We start from the raw sequence: 25,221 nt of genomic DNA, 5'->3' as shown, positions 1-25,221 counted from the left end.
AAGGCAAAATGACAGCAATCAAGTGGAAGGACAAGAAAGATGTTAGCCCCCTAAGCACTGCTGACAGCGTGGTGACTGTCGATATTCATGTCAGTCAATAAACCTACGATAACCCGATGAGCGTGGAATCAGGCCCTGACATTCTGACCTCTCTGGAGCGAGCAACAGAAAAACATATAAGAAAAGCTTGCAAAGAAACCCACTTGTGCTCTCCTGATGCCAACGTCGGGCTGTGTGTGGGTGACACTAAGGACGTGCGCTAAAGCTGCATCAGTACGGCCGGGGACCCTAAACATCCCTTACCTACTGTGATTGCGTGGATGTTTCGCTATCAAGAGCGGCATTTGGGAGTGGCAAGTGGGGTGACAGCCCCAAGCGCCACACCTAAGGGGGCCCTGCTTTTGAAGTCCGCGTTTCCCGTTCAAGCGGATTTGTCAAGTTATATTCTCCAGCTATATTTTGATAAAGTCCGTGTGTTATCTTGCAAAAAATTAGCTGAATACTGTGTGGTGAGTGGCTGGGGGTGGCACCCAGCCAGGACACCCAGAAGGACCAGAGGAAGGCTTACGCCTCCTCCAGACCACAAGGGGGCGACCGCCCTGGTGGCTTTGGGGACCACAGGAACAGAGCTTAGAAGCTCAACCCTATAGGGGCCCGCGGTCACCGCCAGGGGGCGTCCAGATGCCTGAGGAGCCCCGGCCCTCCCGAGTGTGGTGGAAGTGCTGGGGGGGAAGAAGACCAGGGACACCCGGAGTGCTTCCGGGTGCACAGCCAGCATGTCCACCACACCTGGGAGGGCCGGCAAAAGGTTATCGGGAAACACCTGGAGCTCGTCTGGGTGAGGATAAAAGGGGCCGCCTCCCTCCATTGGAGAACGAGAGTCGGGTGGAAGAGGACGGAGCTCGGAGGAGAGGAGTGGAGGCGGTCAGGAGAAGACATTGGCATTGTGTAAGGGCCTGGACTTGAGGGTGATTGGTGCTGCGGCACTGCATTGGGTGCTTCACTGTTGTGTAAATATTGTAAATAAACGCTTGTGGGTTGAAACCAGAAAAAGTGTGCTGTGCTGTGATTTGTTCTAAAACCCGACTGAAATTTATCAAGAATAGCAGGTTTATTGAGGTGGTCATTTAACTGCATAATGACTGCCTTCTCTAGAATTTTACTTAAGAAAGGCAGGTTAGAGATGGGTCTAAAATTTTCAAGAGCTGAGGGGTCGAGATTATGTTTCTTAAGTAGGGGTTTAACTACAGCAATCTTAAGACAGTCTGGAAAGACCCCCGTATCTAATGACAAATTAACTATGTCAAGTATATTATCAATTAGCACGCCTGATATTTCTTTGAAAAACCTGGTTGGTATCGGGTCAAGGACGCAGGTGGAGGGTTTCAGTTGAGACTGAATATGACACTGTGTATCATAGTTCACTTGTGGTACCAATTTATTTGCAGAAATCCAAGAGACACACCGCGGGCTGAGGGGAAGGGGTGGTGGGATAGGTCCCTGGTCCCTCTTCACTCACATGCCTGCTTCAGAGTGTATCTTACCTCTAATCTTACCAATAACATTACGATACATCCTTCTTTCTACAGTAATTCGTGCGGTGGAATACCAGATGGTGTTAACGGTTGTAGATATTCTACGTGATATTGTAAGTTGATGTTTTGATCTTCCGCACCATCACTGTTTCAGCAGAGTCTATTGACATGCATTTAACCAAATTGCTGTGTAACCGATCGACAATTTTCAAGTTAATTCGTTTGACTTCATCGTTTTTCAGTGCTAGGATTGCTCATGTACTCATTTCTTCTGTTGATAACCCTTCAATAAGATGTGGACATAATACATCTGCTTTTATTGGGAACTTTAAGTGAGGAAAACATAAATATTTCTAAGTGCTGAGAGCACAGGAAGTGAGTCTGACAAAAGCATTCACACGAATGAGAGGTGAGAGGACTGTGGTGGTGGGCCGTGAACCAGAAATGGTGGAGAGGAGGGTGAGACTTGAAAAAAACTCTTGGCAATCATCTCGTCTCATCTCAAGATTGTTTTTTATAATATATTATATATACTGTATATATAAACACACACACACACCCCCATATATGTATATATATACATACACAGTGGTATACATACACTTTGGAATAAGTCCAACTTGATACGACCTTTGTTTGGAATACGACTCGTGTGCTACCCTTGTTTGCCTCTCTCTCGAGAAAATGCCATGACTGCCCACGAGCGTCAGTACACCAGTTGCTAGCATTCAGTGAACAACCCGCACTGTAACTCCCTGTGAATTTTCACGTGATTTTGTGTTTTTTCGTGTAAATTTGAATTAATTGTTGAAAAGTATGAAGGTGGCATGCGTATCTGGGACTTGGCTGCTGCATACCGTATGCCGAGATCTACGATTGTGAAAAACAAAGATGTTATTAATAAGTAAATTGAGGTTAAATTTTCATTTATTTCATCTAATTGCTTTTGTATCTATGTATTTATTTATAACCAGGGTTTAAATTATTTTATACAACCCCATCAATGTATAATATGCCAATAACAATAGGATTTTTTTTCATGGGAACGGATTAATCATTTTCCCTTTATTTCTTATGGGAAAAATTCATTTGGTATACGTCCTGTTTGGTATAAGTCAAAGGATCTGGAACGGATTACAAATTTATACCGAGGTACCACTGTATATATATATATACACTGTAATAAGAAAAAAAACACTTTGGAAATGTTGGGGAATTACCCCATATAATGTCCATTGGACAAATGAAAAGAGTGGAAAAATGGATCGAAAAACCAAGGCATTTGACAAACTGTATTTGTTTACATGAGGTTTTTATAGAAAAAGATGGTGGTGGGAAATGATTTAATACAGGAAGTGACAACACAGTCGACAGGCGGAAATGATGTCTTCAGGGCGGAACCAGATTGATATCATCCCCAGGAACTGGAAGTGACGTCATTACAGAGGGGCTGGAAGTGACATCACCTTTAGGGGTTTGGAAGTGGCATCATCACGGTAGAGCTGGTAGTGACATCATTATTAGGAGCCGCTAGTGATGTCATCACGGCGGCTTAGTGATGTCATCGATGTTATTCTGTAGTTAAGTGGATGTTAGCATTTTTTTTTTTTCTTTGGTTCTGTAGAGAGAGAGAGAGGGAGAGGGATTAGTACACACAATTAATCCTTTGTCTCGTGTAATATCACTCACTTTAGGGCTTGTTGGCTGCCTCCTAAGCGCACGTGTGTGATAAAACACACACACACACACACACATATATATATATATATATATATATCCATTCATCCATCCATTATCCAACCCACTATATCCCAACTACAGGGTCACGGGGTCTGCTGGAGCCAATCCCAGCCAACACAGGGAGCAAGGCAGGAAACAAACCCCAGGCAGGGCGCCAGCCCACCACAGTGCTATATATATATATATATATATATATAGATATATATATACATACATATATATATATATATATATATATATATATATATATATATATATATATATATATATATATATATATAAATATACTGTATATACACTACTCACAAAAATTAAAGGAACACTTTAAAGAAACACGTTAGATACATCAGATCTCAATATGAAGTTGGATATCTATACAAATAACGACAGGGCAATGTCTTAGGAACAAAAGGATGCCAAGTCTTTTAATGGAAATAAAAGTTTTCTGCCTACAGAGGGCTCAATTGTGTAGACACCCTAAAATCAGAGTGAAATGAAGATGTGGCAGGCTAGTCCATTGTTTCAAAAACTTAATTTCTGCTACTCAAAATGCTTTTCAGTATCTTGTGTGGCCCCACGAGCTTGTATGCATGCTTGACCACGTCGGGGCATGCTCCTAATGAGACGACGGATGGTGTCTTGTGGCATTTCCTCCCAGATCTGTATGAGGGCATCCCTGAGCTGTTGTACAGTCTGAGGAGCAACCTGGCGGCGCCTAATGGACCAAAACATAATGTCCCACAGATGTTCTATTGGGTTTAAGTCAGGGATCATGAAGGCCATTCAATTGTTTCAATTCCTTCATCCTCCAGGTACTGCCTGCATACTCTTGCCACATGAGGCCGGGCATTGTCGTGCATTAGGAGGAATCCAGGACCTACTGCACCAGCGTAGGGTCTGACAATGGGTCCAAGGATTTCACCCTGATACCTAATGGCAGTCAAGATGTTGTTGTCTAGCCTGTAGAGGTCTGTGAGTCGCTCCATGGATATGCCTCCAAGATCATTACTGACCCACCACCAAACCAGTCATGCTAAACGATGTTACAGGCAGCATAATGTTCTCCACGGCTTCTCCAGACCCTTTCACTTCTGTCACGTGCTCAGGGTGAACCTGCTCTCATCTGTAAAAAGCACAGGGCACCAGTGGTGCATCTGCCAATTCTGGTATTCTATGGCGAATGCCAATTGAGCTGCATGCTGCTGGGCAGTGAGCTCAGGGCCCATTAGAGGACATGGAGCCCTTGGGTCACCCTCATGAAGTCTTTCTGGTTGTTTGGTCAGAGACATTCACACTAGTGGCCTGCTGGAGGTCATTTTGTAGGGCTCTGGCAGTGCTCCTCCTGTTCCTCCTTGCCCAAAGGAGCAGATACTGGTCCTGCTGATGGGTTATGGACCTTCTATGGCCCTCTCCAGCTCTCCTAGAGTAACTGCTTGTCTCCTAGAATCTCCTCCATGCCCTTGAGACTGTGCAGGGAGACACAGCAAACCTTCTGGCAATGACACGTATTGATGTGCCATCCTGGAGAAGTTGGATTTCCTGTGCAACCTCTGTAGGGTCCAGGTATCGCCTCATGCTACCAGTAGTGACACTGACTGTAGCCAAATGCAAAACTAGTGAAGAAACAGTCAGAAAAGATGAGGAGGGAAAATGTCAGTGGCCTCCACCTGTTAAACCATTCCTGTTTTGGGGGTCATCTCATTGTTGCCCCTCTAGTGCATCTGTTGTTAATTTCATTAACACCACAGCAGCTGAAACTGATTAACAACCCCCTCTGCTACTTAACTGACCAGATTAATATCCCAGAAGTTTCATTGACTTTATGCTATACTCTGATTAAAAAGTGTTCCTTTAATTCTTTTGAACAATATATATATATATATATATATATCCATCCATCCATTTTCCAACCCGTTGAATCCGAACACAGGGTCACGGGGGTCTGCTGGAGCCAATCCCAGCCATCACAGGGCGCAAGGCAGGAACCAATCCCGGGCAGGGCGCCAACCCACCGCAGGACACACACACCAAGCACACACTACGGACAATTTAGAATCGCCAATCCACCTAACCTGCATGTATATATATATATATATATATATATATATATATATATATATATATATATATATATATATATACAATTGATTTAGTAAGCTAAACTCTTGAATTTATACTTTATGCTAACTTATATTTATGTCAGCTTGTTATTTTCTCTCCTTCCCAAGGCTTTTGTTCCCTTTCTTGTCTCCCTCTCCATCTTTTCATAGTTATTTTATGTAATTGTCAAATACATGTGAAGCAATGGGACACTGTAACCCCGGGTATTTAAAATGAATGGACTGGAGGAAATTGGGGACGAGATCTAAAGGTGAAACCCTTTTTTAACGAGTTGCCTCCAGGCGTACGTACATCCTCAATCTGAGAATGACGTCTGGCCCCACGAGATGGTGGCAACAGAAGAGTGAGACTCCCAATGCTATATAACGCTGAACATTCTAACCATCGGAAGCCACTGTGTCACCACAAGGCCTGCCTCCATGTCCTGATTAGTAAGTCATCCATCCAGGAAAGGTAAGGAGCAGTTTGGATGCTGACATTCCTCACAAATCATCCTCGACTTCACACCTGATGAGAGGGGCTGTTTTTACCCAAGGAGATGGCTGAAGTTTTTGCTTGTTTACCAGACTTGTTCACTTCTTGAGCATAATGTGAAGTTACAAAGGAAATATTGACATAAGTATTAGCCAAGTGATGGTTCAGTGAAAACTTCAGCATTTTATAAATGAAACATAAATGACTAAAATCATATCTTTTGCCAAGACAAAGAAGGACCTATGGTCCTGTTTAACATTATCCTGTGTATTTACTTTTTATGCCGAGAAAACAAAGTGTACACTTACATTTATAAGGTAATTTATTTGATTATGTGGTAATCCAAAAAAAAAAAAAAAATCTGCCATTAATTTGCAAGAAGTTGAGCAACACGTGCTGCTCACCAAATAACGCACAACATCTCCTCTGCTGTGAGGGAACGTCTCTGTTCACTAGAGTGTAGACAAGGGGTCCCCAACTCCTGTCCTGGAGGACCACAGTGGCTGCAGGTTTTCATTCTAACCCTTTTCTTAAAATTGCGTTGGTTTGGTCATGTGCAGAGAAGAGATGCTGGGCATATTGAGAAAAGGATGCTAAGGATGGAGCTGCCAGGCAAGAGGAAAAGAGGAAAGCCTAAGAGAAGGTTTATGGATGTGGTGAGAGTGGACATGCAGGTGATGGGTGTTACAGAGGACAGAAAGATATGGAAGAAGATGACCTGCTGTGGCAACACCTTACAGGAGCAGCCGAAAGAAGAAGAAGAAGATTGTCAGGTACACTGCGAGAGCATAGTGAAATTCATGTGCCACAGTTGCTGGGACGTGTGAATAAATACATTAGATAAACATGAGTCGCAGTATACAGTACAATTAGACCTAAACCAGCAGGTGGGTAGAGCATACAGTGCAGGGTAGGTAAGATCAGCATACTGGGAGTTCTGTGACCTTATGGTTTGGGAGTAGAAGCTGATCGAGTGAGTTGTGAAGCTCCTGTAGCGCTTAACTGATGGCCAGAAAGTGAAAACCAGAGATGAACTGGATGGCTGTCACCAGAGATGATGGATTCAGCTCTCCTCAGACATCTGGTTGAGTAGATGGTATGAAGTATTGGAGGTTCAGCCTTTCTTTAGTTTGGAAGCTGTACAGACAGCCCTTTAGAGGAGTTTGCAATACTGGCAAGTGAGGTTACCAAACCGTACTGAGATGCATCTGGTCAGGATACTTTCAATAGTCCATCCATCCATCCATTTTCCAACCCGCTGAATTCGAACACAGGGTCACGGGGGTCTGCTGAAGCCAATCCCAGCCAACATAGGGCACAAGGCAGGAACCAATGCTGGGCAGGGTGCCAACCCACCGCAGGACACACACAAACACACCCACACACCAAGCGCCAATTTAGAATCGCCAATCCACCCAACCAGCATGTCTTTGGACTGTGGGAGGAAACCCACGCAGACACGGGGAGAACCTGAGAAGCGAACCCAGGTCTCCTAACTGCGAGGCAGCAGCGTTACCACTGCGCCACCGTGCCGCCCACTTTCAATAGTGCAGCGGTAAAACTTCATTCATGTTTTGGTTCCCCCACCCCAAAGCTTTTTAGCCTCCTCAGGGAAGAGAGCCTTTGTTGAGCCTTTGCCAGTATGCAGCTGTGTAGGACAAAGTGGGCATTGCCCATTCTGTTAGGTTTATAGTGGTACACCAGGCCCATTAAGACAGCAGATTTAACAGGAATGCGGAAATCCGTCTGCTTCTCCCACTTGTATTCTTGAGTAAATGGCTGAACTGCAGCTCATAACAACACGTTGGTCAGCTCTGTACTTCATCTGATAACTGAGGTGTAACTCAGAGTCGGGCTGACCCCTCTCACATTTTCCTACACGAATTTGGCATCCCCAGGTGAGTGGAAACAGAAATGCCTCACGTTTTCCGCCATTAATTTGGCATTAGTGGGTGGGCAGAAACAGAAAGCCCCTCATTCTCCTACAAAAGCTATGGAGAAAAAAAAAACCAACATGGACGTATGGACGAGTCATTAGGGAGCAACGTTCTTTGTTTCCTACCCCAAAAAATGTGAACCCCCTCACTAAGACCCTACATTTAGTGAGTTTCACATTTTGCAGTCGTGAAATGACTTCTGCTGTCTGTTTTAAGAACGTCCCTGTTTCACTCATCACTTGTCGAGAAGACGTCAATGTGCTCAGGTACGCCCTGAGAGGAACTTACACCCAGTCCAGGAATCAATCCTGCCTTGCCTCCATTGCTACTGAGAGAGGCTCCTAAAATTCGGGTTTAGTAGACCCACAATCTGGTTGGATGTATGAATGACTCGGACTGGTGAACGAACGCCACAGGCCGGTTGTTCCAAGTTTTCCATTGCAGAAGCAGAATTTGGCTGTTGCACAGATGTCAGTAGGCGCCAACCACACGAGGTGTCCGTGTTTGGCAGAAAGCACGGCTGAATTGCCTGGGAGTGATGAAGTGATCAAACCTAACTGCTTCATTTTGCAACGAGGGATAGGACTTACACTTTTTGTTCACCTTATCGCCTCTTAGTTCAAAAAGCTGTCTGAGCCTTAAGCTATTGAAGCCAAGATGGTGTCAAAGTTCTCACTGAGGTTTGGAAGTTGTTTATGTGCGCTGCCAAGCTCCCGATTTAAAATCTACCCTTTGAAGTCAAACTGCGCCCTCTCATGACTTAACTGAGTTTTGGGTATAGACAGTGCCTATAAAATGTATTCACCCCCTTGGAAGTTCCATCCATCCATCATCCGACCCGCTATATCCTAACTACAGGGTCACGGGGGTCTGCTGGAGCCAATCCCAGCCAACACAGGGCGCAAGGCAGGAAACAAACCCCGGGCAGGGCACCAGCCCACCGCAGCCCTTTGAAGTTGTCATATTTAATTGTTATACAATGTGACCACTAGGGGGTGCCACTAAGCCCCCGGGTTCACAGCAAGTATTCTTTATTGAAGAGGGCTCCTTGAATGGTCTTCTCTTCTTTTCTCTTTCTCTGACATTCTCTCCTCCATTCCTCGTTGGCGAGTGACTCTGACTCAACGGGTGAAGTGGAGGGCTTCCTTTTAAACCCAACACAGCAGTAAGCTGTAAGAATCTGAGCCCTTCGCTTCCCGACAGCTCCCCCTGGTGGCCCCCTACTGAATCCAACAGGGCAGTTTTATGGGCTACAACTCCCTTGCTGTCTTGTGGGAATCGACACCAGGGTTCTCCATAAGGGATGCTGCCACCCAGTGTATGGGAGGCAATCCCCCACTCTCCCATATAATGCGGCCTAAGAACCGGGAATGGGACCATCGCACATCCCAGTCGCGGAGCTGCATCCATTTTGTCCTTCCTGTATATTGACAGCCCAACGCCCATCCACTGCTGCTGGGATGCCAGTCCTGTTTCGCCTACCTTCTATATTATTTGTTAGGCTGGCGCCCCTACCAGATAAGGGAAGGGAATCGATCTTGGCTGGGACGCCAGTCTATCCATGACATCAATAACAGTAAAGGATTGTGAAAAGAGACCTCAGCAAACTGATCTAAATTAATAAATAAAAAACACAAAATAATTGATCACATAAGTGCAGGTTTTCCTGCCTTATCCAAGGGTATATGGATCAAGGACCCTCTGTGGATGTGCAAGAACATTATATGTAAGCAAAAGACAACTGCGCACACAAATTGAACCCAAGGGCTGATACAGAGGGACGGGGGGCTGGCTGGGCTTGGGTACGCCGTGACTCAGCAGGGTCCACCTGGCCATGCTGTTTCTCGTGTGGGTAGCACCACCTACAGGAATGCCAAATGTTCTTCCTCAAGAACATTCTAGATTGTTTTTTTTTTTATAATTTTGAACATTAGTTGGTCAAAACCACAAATGCCAAATCTGCGGATAACTCAATTTATTTGTCTGTCATACGGCGCTGGACTGCCTTAAACCCTCTTCTTCTTTTTTCGGCTGCTCCCGTTAGAGGTTGCCACAGCGGATCATCTTCTTCCATATCTTCCTGTCCTCTCCATCTTGCTCTGTCACACCCATCACCTGCATGTCCTCTCTCACCACATTCATAAACCTTTCCTTAGACCTTCCTCTTTTCCTCTTCCCTGGCAGCTCCATCCTTAACATCCTTCTCCCAATATACCCAGCATCTCTCCTCTGCACATGTCCAAACCAACACAATCTCGCCTCTCTGACTTTGTCTCCCAAACGTCCAGCCTGAGCTGACCCTCTAATGTCCTCATTTCTAATCCTTTCCATCCTCGTCACACCCAATGCAAATCTTAGCATCTTTAACTTTGCCACCTCCAGCTCTGTCTCCTGTGCCACCGTCTCCAGCCCATATAACATAGCTGGTCTCACTACCGTCCTGTAGACCTTCCCTTTCACTCTTGCTGATACCCGTCTGTCACAAGTCACTCCTGACACTCTTCTCCACCCTGCCTGCACTCTCTTTTTCATGTCTCTTCCACAATCCCCATTACTCAGTACTGTTGATCTCAAGTATTTAAACTCATCCACCTTCTCCAACTCTACTCCCCTCATCCTCACCATTCCACTGACCTTCCTCTCATTCACACACATGTATTCTGTCTTGGTGGTCCTACTGACCTTCATTCCTCTCCTCTCATATCTCCACCTCTCCAGGGTCTCCTCAACCTGCTCTTAAACCCTCTAATATGTATTTTATTTAATCTTCAAATTGAGTGGGGTCTGATGTTTGGGGCTCTAGGGCACCCCCTAGTGTCTACAACACATATGTAATTAGATTGACTAAATAGTTTCATGTTAAATTGATGTAAAGCCATATTGCACACGTGAATAAATTGTGTAATTTGCTACATTTTAATTTCTTTTCAATTTTGTACTGAATTTTGATGCGATGGAGACAAATCTGTTTATATTTTTACATTGTGTTCATGAATGCTAAAAAAAATAACTATTCACAATTAAAACAATTTTCTAGGTGTTTAAGTTTACAGACTTGTGAAGCACACCAGCTCCACCGTGAAGCACCACGGCTGTGGGGAGGCCTTTCTGCAGCAGGCACTGGAAGGCTTGTGAGGGTAAAATGAATGCACCAAAATACGGGGAAATGCTGGAGAAGAACCCGCACCTTGGGTGAAATTTTCTTTTCCAGCAGCACGATGGCCCCCCAAACATAAAGCGAAAGTTACACAGGAATGGCTTCAGAACAATAAGGTGAGTCCACATCCCAATCCAACTGAGGAATTTGTGGCACAAAGGAGAAAAGGGGAAAACCTGTCCAGATTAGGGTTGTGTGGCCTAACTGAAAAAGTACCAAAGAGCCCAATTTTTAAAATGGTACGGTACCGGCATGTTAGTAACTGACTTCACAGGGAGCTATGTGGGACCACCACGAAAGGCTCTGTGTCGTCTTCACCCATCACTCCAGTCTTTGAAGGGTAACATATAATCATATTCATAAAAACGCACTGGAGACTCCAAAGGGAGAAGAGAGAGAGAAGAGTCTTTATGACCTGCATGCAGAATGTGCCATAAGCAGGGTGGCACGTGTGTTGGCGGGCTGGGGGAATGTAGAAGCTGTGAGACGGGGGGAGTGGTGGGAGTTATGCGTTATTTGGTTTGGTACTGAGGTTCGAAAGCTGGCGTTAATACTGAAGTGAACATTTTAACACCAACACTAGTCAAGACGTGAAAAGCAGACAGAGAGACTTAAGGCTGCTGTGGCTGGCAATGGCGCATCTACTAAATACGGACTTGAAGGGGGTGAATACTTTTGTGCTTTATATTTGTAAATCATTTAGAGGACTTTGCAGAGATCTGTTTTCACTTTGTCATGAAAGAGTCTTTTTCTGTTGTTGTTGTTCTGTCAAAAGCGACAAATTAAATCCACCGGGATTCAGTGTCGTATGACAATAAAAGGTGTGAACTCACCATTTTTATAGGCTCTTTAAATCGGAGTATAAGAGGAACCGGTCCGACGACATGATAGTTGCCTCGCGGATTTTCTCTCTGCGTCTGCGTGTATTTCCTTACCCAGTGACTCCAGCTTTTCTGCCACATCTCAAAGACAAGTCCACTATGTTGACTGGAGACCTTAAAACTGGCTGGATGTGAAGTATGAGAACAAGACCCAGCACTGACTGGCACCTCATCCAGGAGTGACTCCTGCTTTGGACACAGTGATGCCCGGGTAGGCTCCCTCAACCCTGAAGTGGATTAACTGGGCACAGAAAATGGACAGCTGGACAATGGAATGGCTGACATAGTGGCACGTCAGATAGGGCTGGTCTCAGCTTTGATTCACGTGAGGAGCTTGAACGTTCTACTCACCATGCAGTTAGTTACAGCCGTGGACAAAAGTGCTGGTCTTCAGAGTCTGCTGCTTTGGTGTTTTAAGCTCTTTTTGTCAGATGTTTCTATGGTACCTTGAAGTAGAATACAAACATTTCAGAAGTTCCAAAGGTTTTTCTTGACAATGACATGAAGTTTATTCACAGAGTCCATATCTGCAGTGTTCTGCAGTTTCTTTTTCAAGACCTCTGCAATTCACCCATGGCATGCTGGCAATCAACTTCTGGGCCTAATGCTGTCTGATGGCAGCCCATTCTTGCATAATTAGGATTGGTGGGCTTTTGCTTGTCCGCCCACCTCTACAGGATTGACCACAAGTTCTCAATGGGAAGTTTCCTGGCCATGGACCCCAAAATTTCAATGTTTAGTTCCCCGAGCCACTTAGCTATCACTTTTGCCTTGTGGCCTGGTGCTCCGTCATGCATTGCTGGTCACCAAACTGTTCTTGGATGGTTGGGAGAAGTTGCTCTCGGAGGATGTTTTGGTCCCATTCTTTATTTATGACTTGGGTATCGGTGGGCACCACCAGTGCACAGCTTGCTCAGGAATAGCAGGCAGGTGGGATTGAGGCGAAGACTTTTGGAGGATGGCCTGGTGGGTGTCAAGAAGGGCAGCAAAGAAGCCAAGAAAAACATCAGGGACAGACTGAGAGACAGGGATTGGACTGCTGAGGACTGCTGAGGTCAAGTCATTTTCTCTGATGAATCCCCTTTCTGATTGTTTGGGGGCATCTGGAAAAAAGAAAAGGTGAGCGGCGCTACCATCAGTCCTGTGTCAGGCCAACAGTAAAGCATCCTGAGACCACTCATGTCAGCCAAGGCAGTGCAGGGCTCACTCACACAGCCATGAGTAAAGAATGGGACCAAAACATCCTCTGAGGGCAACTTCTCCCAACCATCCCAGAACAGTTTGGTGATCAGCAATGCATGATGGAGCACCGGGCCATAAGACAAAAGTGACAACTAAGCGGCTCGGAGAACAAAACATTGAAATTTGGGGTCCATGGCCAGGAAACTCCCAATTGAGAACTTGTGGTCAATCATGAAGAGGCGGGTGGACAAACAAAAACTCACCAATTCTGACAAAGTCCAAGCATTGATTCTCCAAGAATGGGCTGCCATCAGTCAGGTTTTGGCCCAGAAGTTGATTGCCAGCCTGCCAGGGCACATTGCAGAGGTCTTGAAAAAGAAAGAAGGGCCAACACTGCAGATATGGACTCTGCATAAAGTTCACGTCATTGTCAATAAAAGCCTTTGAAACTTCTGAACTGCTTGTAATTCGACTTCAGCACACCACAGAAACATCTGACAAGAAGATCTAAAACCACTGAAGCAGCAAACTTTCTGAAAACCAACACTTGGGTCATTCTCAGAACTTTTGGCCACCACTGTAGGCTGGCATCTTCAAATCGCGCTGGCGTGAATGTTTGTGCCTGTGAAGGAATCGGATCTTGTCCAGGGATTGTTAGTTCTTTGATTCCTAATCCATATTCTGAGAGTTGGAAGAGGAATAAATTGATATGAAAACAGATGTACAGTATGGATGGACAACAGACACCATAGTAACCCATTGCACGTTCTTGTCAATTTCTTTAACAGATGTTTAATTGCTTTGTTAATCGTTTAAATTCTCACTCCTCTGCGGTATGGCTTCGATTGGATTTTGATTATTTTTCACGGATTGCAACGGGAAAAAATGTATTCATATGACTGTGAAGTAGGAATGCTTTCATTGGACTCAAACGGAAACGTGAATCAAAGAAATTCTTTATCTCAGCCTGTGGGAAATGTGGATTTATTTAACCTCCTCTGGAACAATCTGCAACTGCGAATGATTTTACAGGTCCCTGGTGGCTCCTGATCAAAGATCTGTCCATGTGGAGGGGCTGAGAGCTGCAAGCTCCAGGTGCTGTTCTGGAGGGGCCTGTTGAGACCAACCTGAAGCAATGCTTACATTTACATGAAATACTGAGACACATTCTGTGCCGAGAATTGGAGGGGCGAGACGTTTTGTAAGTCTGTGCAAAGGTTCAGCAGCAGCTGCTACAGCAGATACAGGGCCTTTGGATTTTAACGGCATTGCTGTGGAACAAGTAAGTCGTTTAACTTCTTAATCACCCAGATCACCGACAATTCCTTGTTAAAAAGGCTCAACAACTCCTTCCCTTCGCTGGAGGAGGCCGAGAAGAGCCAATGTGTCACCCCCAAAACCTCATTAAGTTCAACACTTCATGACACCTAACTGCGTCACAGCATGGCACGGCAACTTTACTGTCCCTTAACTCTTTCAGGGCTGACGTTGACTTTTACCAAAAGGAGGAGTTGACGATGGTAATCAACTGTAAACTGTGACAAAACCCACCGTCAGGGGCGGCCCTAGCCTGTTTGGTGCCCTGGGCGAACACCCCCTCTGGCGCTGAACAAAATCAGTGCAATAAAACAAACTATTGGAAATGTAATATCTAACAGAGACAAAATCAAATTTTACATTTAAACAGCACCAAAATATTTTGTTCTAGTGTAAAGAATTTTCCCTTTAGTACCATCACCAGGTCACCAACAACTACATAAACCTTTTCTCTCAGAGCTGCAGTCAGTTTATTAAATCGGATTAACTTTCCCCGCCTATCACTCTCCACTACGCGAGTCACTTGCATTAGTAAGTTATCACGCAAACATATATATCCATACAAAAAAACTCTTACTAACTCAGATCATTTTATCAACATGTTCAAAATCTCATTCACGATATTTTACCGTTTTAAAGCCTGTAATGTGCACTCAAATTATGGTGAATCTACTAACCTGTGATAAAGAATAGAGCGGGCGTCAGCTTCACACAGGAGGATTTATTCTTCCTGTTTGCTGTACTGTGCTCTATGCTGCTTACGCAAGGAGCGCCCATCTAACGATTTCTGCGATTTCGTACAACCCAGGAAAAATTAATTTGTGGTATAATGGGCTTGGATTGATAATACAGTGGAACCTCGGTTCACGACCATAATTCATTTCAAAACTCTGGTTGTAACCCGATTTGGTCGTGAACCAAAGTAATTTCACCCATAGGACTGTATATAAATACAATTAATTCGTTCCAAACTATATGAACTGTATGTAAATATATTTTGTTTTAGTTTTTAAACAAAATATGTGTTTTGTGCGCCTGTGTGTGTGTCTCTCTCTCTCTTGTGTGTGTGTGTCTCTCTCTCTCGCTCACTCTCTTGTGTGTGTGTCTCTCTCTCTCTTGTGTGTGTGTCTCTCTCTCTCTTGTGTGTGTGTCTCTCTCTCTCTCGCTTGCTCTCTCGTGTGTGTGTCTCTCTCTCTCTCTTGCTCTCTCTTGTGTGTGTCTCTCTCTCTCTTGTGTGTGTGTGTCTCTCTCTCTCGCTTGCTCTCTCGTGTGTGTGTCTCTCTCTCTCACCCTGTGTGTGTGTGTCTCTCTCTCTCGCTCGCTCTCTTGTGTGTGTCTCTCTCTCTTTGTGTGTGTGTCTCTCTCTCGTCTCTCTCTCTCTCTTGTGTGTGTGTGTCTCTCTCTCGCTCGCTCTCTCGTGTGTGTGTGTCTCTCTCTCTCTCTCTCGCTCTCTGTGTGTGTGTCTCTCTCTCTCCTCGCTCTCTTGTGTGTGTCTCTGTGTGTGTGTCTCTCTCTCTCTCTCGTCTCTCTGTGTGTGTGTCTCTCTCTCTCTCTCTCTCTCTCTCTCTCTCGCTCTCTCTCTCATTCTCGCTGCACAGGGAGTGCCTGAACACGTGCGGAAATCATCGGCACGCACAAACCGAAAGGGAAACTAGCTTGTTCGTATATCGAGTGTGTGGTCGTGAACAGATGCAAAAGTTTGGCGAACTTTTTGGTCGTAAACCGATTTGTACGTGGTCTGAGACGTTCGTGAACCGAGGTTCCACTGTATTATACATGAAATGTGCTTTATTTGGAAGCACCCCGCCCCCCACCCCTTTCGACAGGTTGTGTGTGAGACTTCAGCACAGCAGCAGCAGGCGCACCGAGGGCCCTCGCGCTCAAACAAATCGGTGCAAATTATAAGTCTATATCATAAGGTCTGGTGCTTTTGTATTTGTTTGTTTGTCTTTATTTTGTTTTATTTTGCGAGCTGGTTATTAGATGCCGCGCCAGCCAGCCAGAGAATCCCCCCCCCCCCCAACCCCCGTGCGGCAAGCAGCAAGCACACCTCACAAATGGAGGGCGCCCTTACTCCCCGCAAATGGGCAATAGAAAACCGATTGTTGCCCATGCAATCCCAAAAATGCGCTGGCATGATGTCGGGGCAGCATGGGCATGTGCAAAAAAACAAAAAAATTTTTTTTTGCCGATGCCGCCCCCACCACGATGCCACCCTGGGCAGCGGCCCATGTCGCCCATATCAAAAACCGCCACTGCCCACCGTTACATTTTTGTTGGACTCTCATTGCTAGAAGGAAAGTTCATTGGTTTGACCGAGATTCCTTGCACTCTCGTGAGTAGCAGGGCGCACACAATGGCAAAAATAGCGCCGACATCTGGCGAGAGATCAAAGCAAATGTGTAAAGCAAAAAACTCCGTGGACGACATTGTTGCCTATTATCTCTGAACTGGACTGTGACTTGTCAGACTCAAGTTTTTGATACAAGCGATCGAAGATGAATGTGAGGTTCCAGCTTCAGCTGATCGGTCCCCAGCTAGTCGTGGTACTGACAATGTCCGCAAGGGAGGACTGCCACTTAACAATGATAAGAGGTAGAAACCAGATTGTAATGCACAGCGAACCACGTCCCAGCCACGCAAAGACAACCTGGCAGCAAGCAAGCCGCACATTCTTGGCAAACTGACAGCCACAGTATGCAGCAACAGACGTTTAATGTTGACTTCTGAGTGAAACCATTGCTTTTTGGAAAAAATATTTAGCCCTCAAAGAGTTAAACTGATGGTGCGACGTCTAGTCATAGGGTGTGCCAGACGGGCTGACTGCATTTGCTGATCTCGTGGTCAGCGCATGACAGCTTACATGACTGGAAATTAGTGGACATCTAAAATTATGCAACTGCGTGAGGACTTTCCAGCACAGTCTTGCTTCCCCCTTTTTTGACAGCCGCTGGCAGGCTACCTAAAGGGGCCGGTGGTGTACGAAGGGTTAACGGGTACGGCAGGTTCAGCCACAATCTCTGCCCTTTTTGTCTTTTAACCCATTCTGTTGTGGTACATAAAACACGAGATATCAGACAGACAAGCTTCTTCTCTGGTTGTGAGGTCCAAATCACCCATGTTCCATATTCCTCATTGCTGCCTTCTATACATAATAATCATAATAATAATAATTCTTTACATTTATATAGTGCTTTTCTCACTACTCAAAGCACTACCACACATGCATTGTACTTCCTTGTGGGCATTCATTGGTTGTCAGCTCTCATGCACACAGAACCCGCACCTACGACTAAACAACAACAACAACAACATTTCTTTCTATAGCACATTTTCATACAAACGATGGAGCTCAAAGTGCTTTACATGATGAAGAAAGAGAAAAAAAGACAAAATAAATAAGAATTAAAATAACAGAACACTAATTAACATGGAATAAAAGTAAGGTCCAATGGCCAGGGAGGACAGAAAAAACAAAAAAAACTCCTGAAGGCTGGAGAAAAAATAACATATGCTGGGGTTCTTAGGCCACGAGACCACCCAGCCCCTCCAGGTATTCTACCTAACATACAGTGCATCCGGAAAGTATTCACAGCGCATCACTTTTTCCACATTTTGTTATGTTACAGCCTTATTCCAAAATGGATTAAATTCATTTTTTCCTCAGAATTCTACACACAACACCCCATAATAACAACGTGAAAAAAGTTTACTTGAGGTTTTTGCAAATTTATTCAAAATAAAAAAAACGAGAATGATATCGCCCGACCATGGGATACGCACAGCAGAGCCCCGCCCACCAACTCAAAGACCATAGGATACACACGACAGAGGCCCGCCCGCCAAATCTAACCCTCCTCCCATGTCATGGGATAAACACGGCAGAGCCATGCCCACCAACTCACAGAGCCCCGCCCGCCAACTCTAAGACGATGGGATACGCACAATAGAGCCCCGCCCCACCAAGTCTAACCCTCCTCCCACGTCCACCCTCGCTCTCGAGGCATGCACACTGCCTGCTCATGTGCCCGCATGCAACACCTCACCAAACACGGCCTCAGTCGCTTTCGTCTCTGCTACAGTCCACATGCACCTCTGAGCCACGTTGACTTTTCATTGTTCTTTTCGGTTCTGGCTGCTTTTCATTATATATATATATATATATATAATCAACCAAGTTGCCCGACCATGGGGTACGCATGACAGAGCCCCGCCCACCCACTCTAACCCTCCTCCCGCGTCCACCCTCGCTTTTGAGGACTTATCCCTACCGGCAAGTAACTTTCACCAGTGTTGCTTACTCCCATTGGCATGCCTCTGCATAAACTCAAAATTAAAATTGGTTCAGTCATCATGCTTCTCAGAAACCTCATGCCAGCAAAAGGTCTCTGTAATAGCACTAGACTTTCAGTTACCAGCATTCACCACAATGTACTGGAGTGTAAAACTATCGCAGCTGCTACTTCACAAACTGTCCTTATTCCCCGGATTTCCCTGACCCCATCAGATTCAAATTTGCCTTTTACTTTTACACGCAGACAATTTCCTGTGAAATTGGCCTTTGCAATGATAATTAATAAGGCACAGGGCCAAACTTTCAAAAAGATATGCCTGTATCTGCCAAAACCAGTTTTCAGTCCTGGACAATTGTACAGGTGCTGGTCATAAAATTAGAATATCATGACAAAGTTGATTTATTTCAGTAATTCCATTCAAAAAGTGAAACTTGTATATTAGATTCATTCATTACACACAGACTGATGTATTTCAATCTTTATTTCTTTTAATTTTGATGATTATAACTGACAACTAATGAAAGTCCCAAATTCAGTATCTCGAAAATTAGAATATCAATTAAGACCAATGCAAAAAGGATTTTTAGAAATGTTGGCCAACTGAAAGGTATGAACATGAAAAGTATGAGCATGTACAGCACTCAATATTTAGTTGGGGCTCCTTTGGCCTGGATTACTGCAGCAATGCGGCGTGGCATGGAGTCGATCAGTCTGTGGCACTGCTCAGGTGTTATGAGAGCCCATGTTGCTCTGATTGTGGCCTTCAGCTCTTCTGAATTGTTGGGTCTGGCGTATTGCATCTTCCTCTTCACAATACCCCATATATTTTTAAGGTCAGGCGAGTTTGCTGGCCAATCAAGAACAGGGATACCATGGTCTTTATACCAGGTACTGGTAGCTTTGGCACTGTGTGCAGGTGCCAGGTCCTGTTGGAAAATGAAATCTGCATCTCCATAAAGTTCGTCAGCAGCAGGAAGCATGAAGTGCTCTAAAACTTCCTGGTAGACGGCTGTGTTGACCTTGGACCTCAGAAAACACAATGGACCAACACCAGCAGATGACATGGCACCCCAAACCATCACTGACTGTGGAAACTTTACACTGGACCTCAAGCAATGTGGATTCTGTGCCTCTCCTCTCTTCCTCCAGACTCTGGGACCTTGATTTCCAAAGGAAATGCAAAATTTACTTTCATCAGAGAACATAACTTTGGACCACTCAGCAGCAGTCCAGTCCTTTTTGTCTTTAGCCCAGGCGAGACGCTTCTGACGCTGTCTCTTGTTCAAGAGTGGCTTGACACAAGGAATGCGACAGCTGAAGCCCATGTCTTGCATACGTCTGTGCGTGGTGGTTCTTGAAGCACTGACTCCAGCTGCAGTCCACTCTTTGTGAATCTCCCACACAGTTTTGTTACACAATCCTCCGCAGGGTATAAGCGGTTATCCCTATTGCTTGTACACTTTTATCTACCACATCTTGTCCTTCCCTTCGCCTCTCTATTAATGTGCTTGGACACAGAGCTCTGTGAACAGCCAGCCTCTTTAGCAATGACCTTTTGTGTCTTGCCCTCCTTGTGCAAGGTGTCAATGGTCGTCTTTTGGACAACTGTCAAGTCAGCAGTCTTCCCCATGATTGTGTAGCCTGCAGAACTCGACTGAGAGACCATTTAAAGGCTTTTGCAGGTGTTTTGAGTTCATTAGCTGATTAGAGTGTGGCACCAGGTGTCTTCAATGTTGATCCTTTTCACAATATTCGAATTTTCTGAGATACTGAATTTGGGACTTTCATTAGTTGTCAGTTATAATCATCAAAATTAAAAGAAATAAACATTTGAAATACATCAGTCTGTGTGTAATGAATTAATCTAATATACAAGTTTCACTTTTTGAATGGAATTACTGAAATAAATCAACTTTGTCATGATATTCTAATTTTATGACCAGCACCTGTATGTTGCTCTCTCCAGAGTTTCATCTTTTCATTCACTCAGTCATATCCTCCAACCCACCCCATTTGGACAACTGTGTCTTTTAGGAAGTGTTCACCCATCAATAAATAATTATGTGGCGTATACTACGCCGCGGGTTGGCTAGTATAATAGATAGATAGATAGATAGATAGATACACTGTGTGCACAATTATTAGGCAAGTGAGTATTTTGACCATATCATCATTTTTAATTTGTATATTCCAACTCCAAGCTGTATTAACTTGAATGCTTATTGGATTTAAGCACGTCAGGTGATGTGTATTTGTGTAATGAGGGAGGGTGTGGCCTAAGGAGATCAACACCCTATATCAAGGTGTGCAGAATTATTAGGCAGCTGGTTTTCCTCAGGCAAAATGGGCCAAAAAAGAGATTTAACTGACTCTGAAAAGTCCAAAATTGTACAAAGTCTTTCAGAGGGATGCAGCACTTTTGGAATTGCTAAGATATTGGTGTGTGATCACAGAACCATCAAACATTTTGTTGCAAATAGTCAACAGGGTCGCAAGAAACGTGTTGAGAACAAAAGACGCAAATTAGCTGCCAAAGATTTGAGAAGAATCAAACGTGAAGCTACCAGGAACCCATTATCCTCCAGTACTTTCATATTCCAGAGCTGCAACCTACCTGGAGTGCCCAGAAGTACAAGGTGTTCAGTGCTCAAAGACATGGCCAAGGTAAGGAGGGCTGAAACCCAACCACCACTGAACAAGAAACATAAGTTGAAACGTCAAAACTGGGCCAAGAAATATCTGAAGACAGATTTTTTTCAAAGGTTTTATGGACCGATGAGATGAGAGTGACTCTTGATGGACCAGATGGATGGACCTGTGGATCAGTAATGGGCACAGAGCTCCACTCCAACGTGGAGGTGGGGTACTGGTATGAGCTGGTATTTTTAAAGATGAGCTAGTTGGACCTTTTGCATTGAAGATGAGCTCAAAATCAACTCCCAAACCTACTGCCAGTTTTTCGAAGACACTTTCTTCAAACAGTGATACAGGAAGAAGACCATGATTTTTATGCAGGCCAATGCTCCATCACTTGCATCGAAGTTCTCCACTGCGTGGCCAGCCAGCCTTAAAGATGAAGGAATAATGACATGGCCCCCCTTCCTCATCTGACCTAAACCCTATCGAGAACTTGTGGGCACTTCTTAAACGCTAGATTTACGGGGGAGAAAAACAATCCACCTCTCTGAAGAGTGTCTGGGAGGCTGTAGTCACTGCTCCACAAAAAGCTGATCGTCAACAGATCAAGAAACTGACAGACTCCATGAATGGAAAGGCTTATGACTGTTATTGGAAAGAAGGGTGGCTATATTGGTCATTGATTGATTGATTGATTTTTTTTTAAATGTTTATTTGTAAATTTTGAGGTGTTTGTTTATTATTCTCACTATAACAGATGAAAATAAACAAGTGAGATGGGAAAATTTTCATTTTCCTTTAGTTGCATAATAAATCTGCACACTAATAGTTGCCTAATAATTGTGCGCACATATGTATTCCCCTGATGATGTTCACACTCACATTTCCGTTGTGAAACATTCAGGTTTCAGGTTTATTAACATTTTGGATTGACTGATAGCACTGTGTTTGTTCCATATTAAAATTAATCCTCAAAAATACAACTTGCCTAATAATTGTGCACACAGTGTAGATATAAAAGGCACTATATAATAGCTAGATAGATAGATAGATAGATATAAAAGGCACTATATGATAGATAGATAGATAGATAGATATATGAAAGGCAGATAGATAGATAGATAGATAGATAGATAGATAGATAGATAGATAGATATAAAAGGCACTATATAATAGATAGATATAGATAGATAGATATGAAAGACACTGTATAATAGATAGATAGATACTTTATTAATCCCAAGGGGAAATTCACAAAAAGAAGGCATGAAAAAAGATATTTTCCATATTTCTTTATATATTTTAAAATACTAGGAATAACATACTGTATAATACATTGTAGAAAGCTATTATGGTATATTTTAAGAGTAGTTATACTATACTGTACAATATACTTTAGAGTTTATACTTCAAGGTAGCTCTCATTGTTAGATATAACAGTTTTGTTTTTTTAAATATACTTACCTGGCACTGAAACCGTCATCTCCATTAAGAACCCCATTGAATTCATTATCTATTTGGCACCTTCAGGACTGCCAACTTACAAGCTTACAATTAAAAAAAGACCAGCTGTCACACTTCTTAGAAACCTTAACAGCAATGAAGGATTAGTCAGTGGCACCAGATGTATGGTAACAGATCTCCATTAAAACCTAACTGAAGTTGAGGTCATCACGGAAGTTTCATTGGTGAGAAGATATTTATTTTCCTTGCATGGGTCTGCCTACTGAGGACCAAACAGTTCCTTTTTAAAATTAAAAGAAGGCAGTTTCCCATTTGGCCAACCTTTGCAATGGCGATTAATAAAGCTCAAGGACAAACATTCAACAAAGTAGGACTCTTTTGGATTTGCATATTGGACATTAAAGTAATGATGAACAGTCTGAATTACCTTCTCACCGCATCTCTCAAAGAGAGCCCATCTGCACTGTAGAGGAAGCTCATTTCAGCCACTCATGCCTGTGATCTCATCCTTCCATTACCCAAAGCTCACAACCATAAGTGAGGGTACGGATACAATACAATACAATTTATTAATCACACAAGAAGTGCTGCAATGGGCTTAAACAGGCCCTGCCTCTTGACAGCCCTGCAGCCTTGACTCTCTAAGAAGACAAGGAAAAACTCCCAAAGAAAAACTAGTAGGGAAAAAAAATGGAAGAAACCTTGGGACAGGCAGTTCAAAGAGAGACCCCTGTCCAGGTAAATTGGGCGTGCAGTGGGTGTCAAAAAGAAGGGGGTCAACACAATACAATATGCAGAACAGAACACAAGTAATCCTCAATACAATATAATAGTACAATAGAAATATTACAAGTACAGAGCAGAATTTAACAATAGATGATATCCCATAATATGATTTGGATACCTCAAAAGTGTTCAGAGTCCTGGCGAGACCATCAGGGCAGCCATTCCACAAATGAGACAGAAACAGAATAGGTGGAGGAGGATTAGCCAATCAGATGAAAAGACCCTCTACCTCGGGTTGCTTTGGGGGCCACGGGTCAAGGGCATGCGATCCTCCATCAGGGCAGGCAAAACAACTTGACAGGTTATTCCCTGATGGGACGAGTGCAGCGGCGCCGCCGCTGCTGGAAGCGCCTGGGACGGCATGGCGTCAAGAAAGTGAGCTGCCTAGCGGCAGCCGGCCCACATTTGAGTACGGAGAGGTACGGCGGAGGCGGTGAGTACAGGAGTGCGCGCCGCTGGCTGTATGCGCTTGCGCGAGGGGAGTCCGAGAGGACGCTGAATGGACACGGGCTGCTAAGAAGAGAAACAGAATAGGTGCTCCATCATCGAGAGGGACATGGAGGCCGCGGAGAGGATGCCGATCAGGCAAGTGCGGGGTGTTTAGTAACAAATTATAACTCTCATGTTACTTATGTTTTAGTGCTAATGACTGACAACAGAGATACAGTCTGTACAGTTAATCAGGAGCTCTAGTCAGGGTGTGCTAAACTGAAGTAGTGAGTCTTCAGCCTGAAACCGAAGGGGCATCTCTTGTAGTAGCAGGCAGATGACTCCACAGTTTAGGGGGGCCCTGTAACTAAAAGCTCGAGTGCTAATGACTGACAACAGAGATACCACTGTTATTTTATTAATCCTTGGAATCCTAATCCTTGGCTAAGCAGACCGGCATCTTGAGATCTTAATGTGCTCAGGTTTGTAAGTCATGATAAGTTCAGACAAGTAAGTCAGACCTCGCCATTTAATGCTTTATATGTTAAAAGGAGGATTTTGAAATCTACCCTAAACTTAACCGGGAGTCAGTGTAAGGATTTAAGAACTGGAGTGATGTGTTCGTATTTTCTTGTTCTTGTAATAATTCTTGCTGCAGCATTTTGGATTAACTGAAAGCTGTATAAAGAACAGTTTGAACATTCAGTGAACACCGCATTGCAGTAGTCAATCCTACTAGAAATAAATACATGAATTAATTTCTCAGAATCCTGTTTATTTAGAAAGCGCCTTCATTTCCCAACATTTTAAGATGGAAGAAACCTGATTTGGACAAGTTTGTAATGTGCACTTTAAATGACCTGCTAGAGTCAAAGAGAACTCTGAGATTGTGGGCTGATTCAGTAAATTAATGGGGATTCCAACTGAGTTAAATGATGACAGAATATTGTTGTGATCAGCGTCATTCCCTCCAACAATTAACATCTCTGTTTTATCTGTGTTTAAAGACAAGTAGTTCTCATCCATCCACTCCTTTAATTCACTAACACAACTAATTAAAGACAACATCTGAGAAACTTCATTTGATTTAAATGAAAGGTATAACTGGGTGTCTTCTGCATATGAGTGAAAATTAACATTATGTTTCCTAATGAGAGATCCCAGTGGAAGCATGTAAAGTGAAAACAGTAAAGGTCCGAGTACTGAGCCCTGCAGGACACCATATTGAACTTCTGTGTATAATGATGGAGTACTGTCAGCACATTT

The 25,221-nt window shown here is 44.0% G+C and overlaps 1 long non-coding RNA gene across 1 annotated transcript; it reads right to left on the bottom strand.

The window, feature by feature from the left end:
* Positions 1-2,830: 2,830 nt before the first annotated feature.
* Positions 2,831-23,355, bottom strand: LOC120527150. Its single transcript, XR_005633283.1, has 2 exons — positions 22,741-23,355; positions 2,831-3,153 (listed from the first exon to the last, which is right to left on the bottom strand). It is a non-coding gene; the product is annotated as an uncharacterized LOC120527150 (long non-coding RNA).
* Between the last annotated feature and the right edge of the window lie 1,866 nt (positions 23,356-25,221).

This window comes from Polypterus senegalus, chromosome 4, assembly GCF_016835505.1.
Source record: "Polypterus senegalus isolate Bchr_013 chromosome 4, ASM1683550v1, whole genome shotgun sequence".
Classification (NCBI taxonomy): domain Eukaryota; kingdom Metazoa; phylum Chordata; class Cladistia; order Polypteriformes; family Polypteridae; genus Polypterus; species Polypterus senegalus.
The sequence above is the reverse complement of the archived record's forward strand: the minus strand, read 5'-3'. Positions and strand labels throughout refer to the sequence as shown.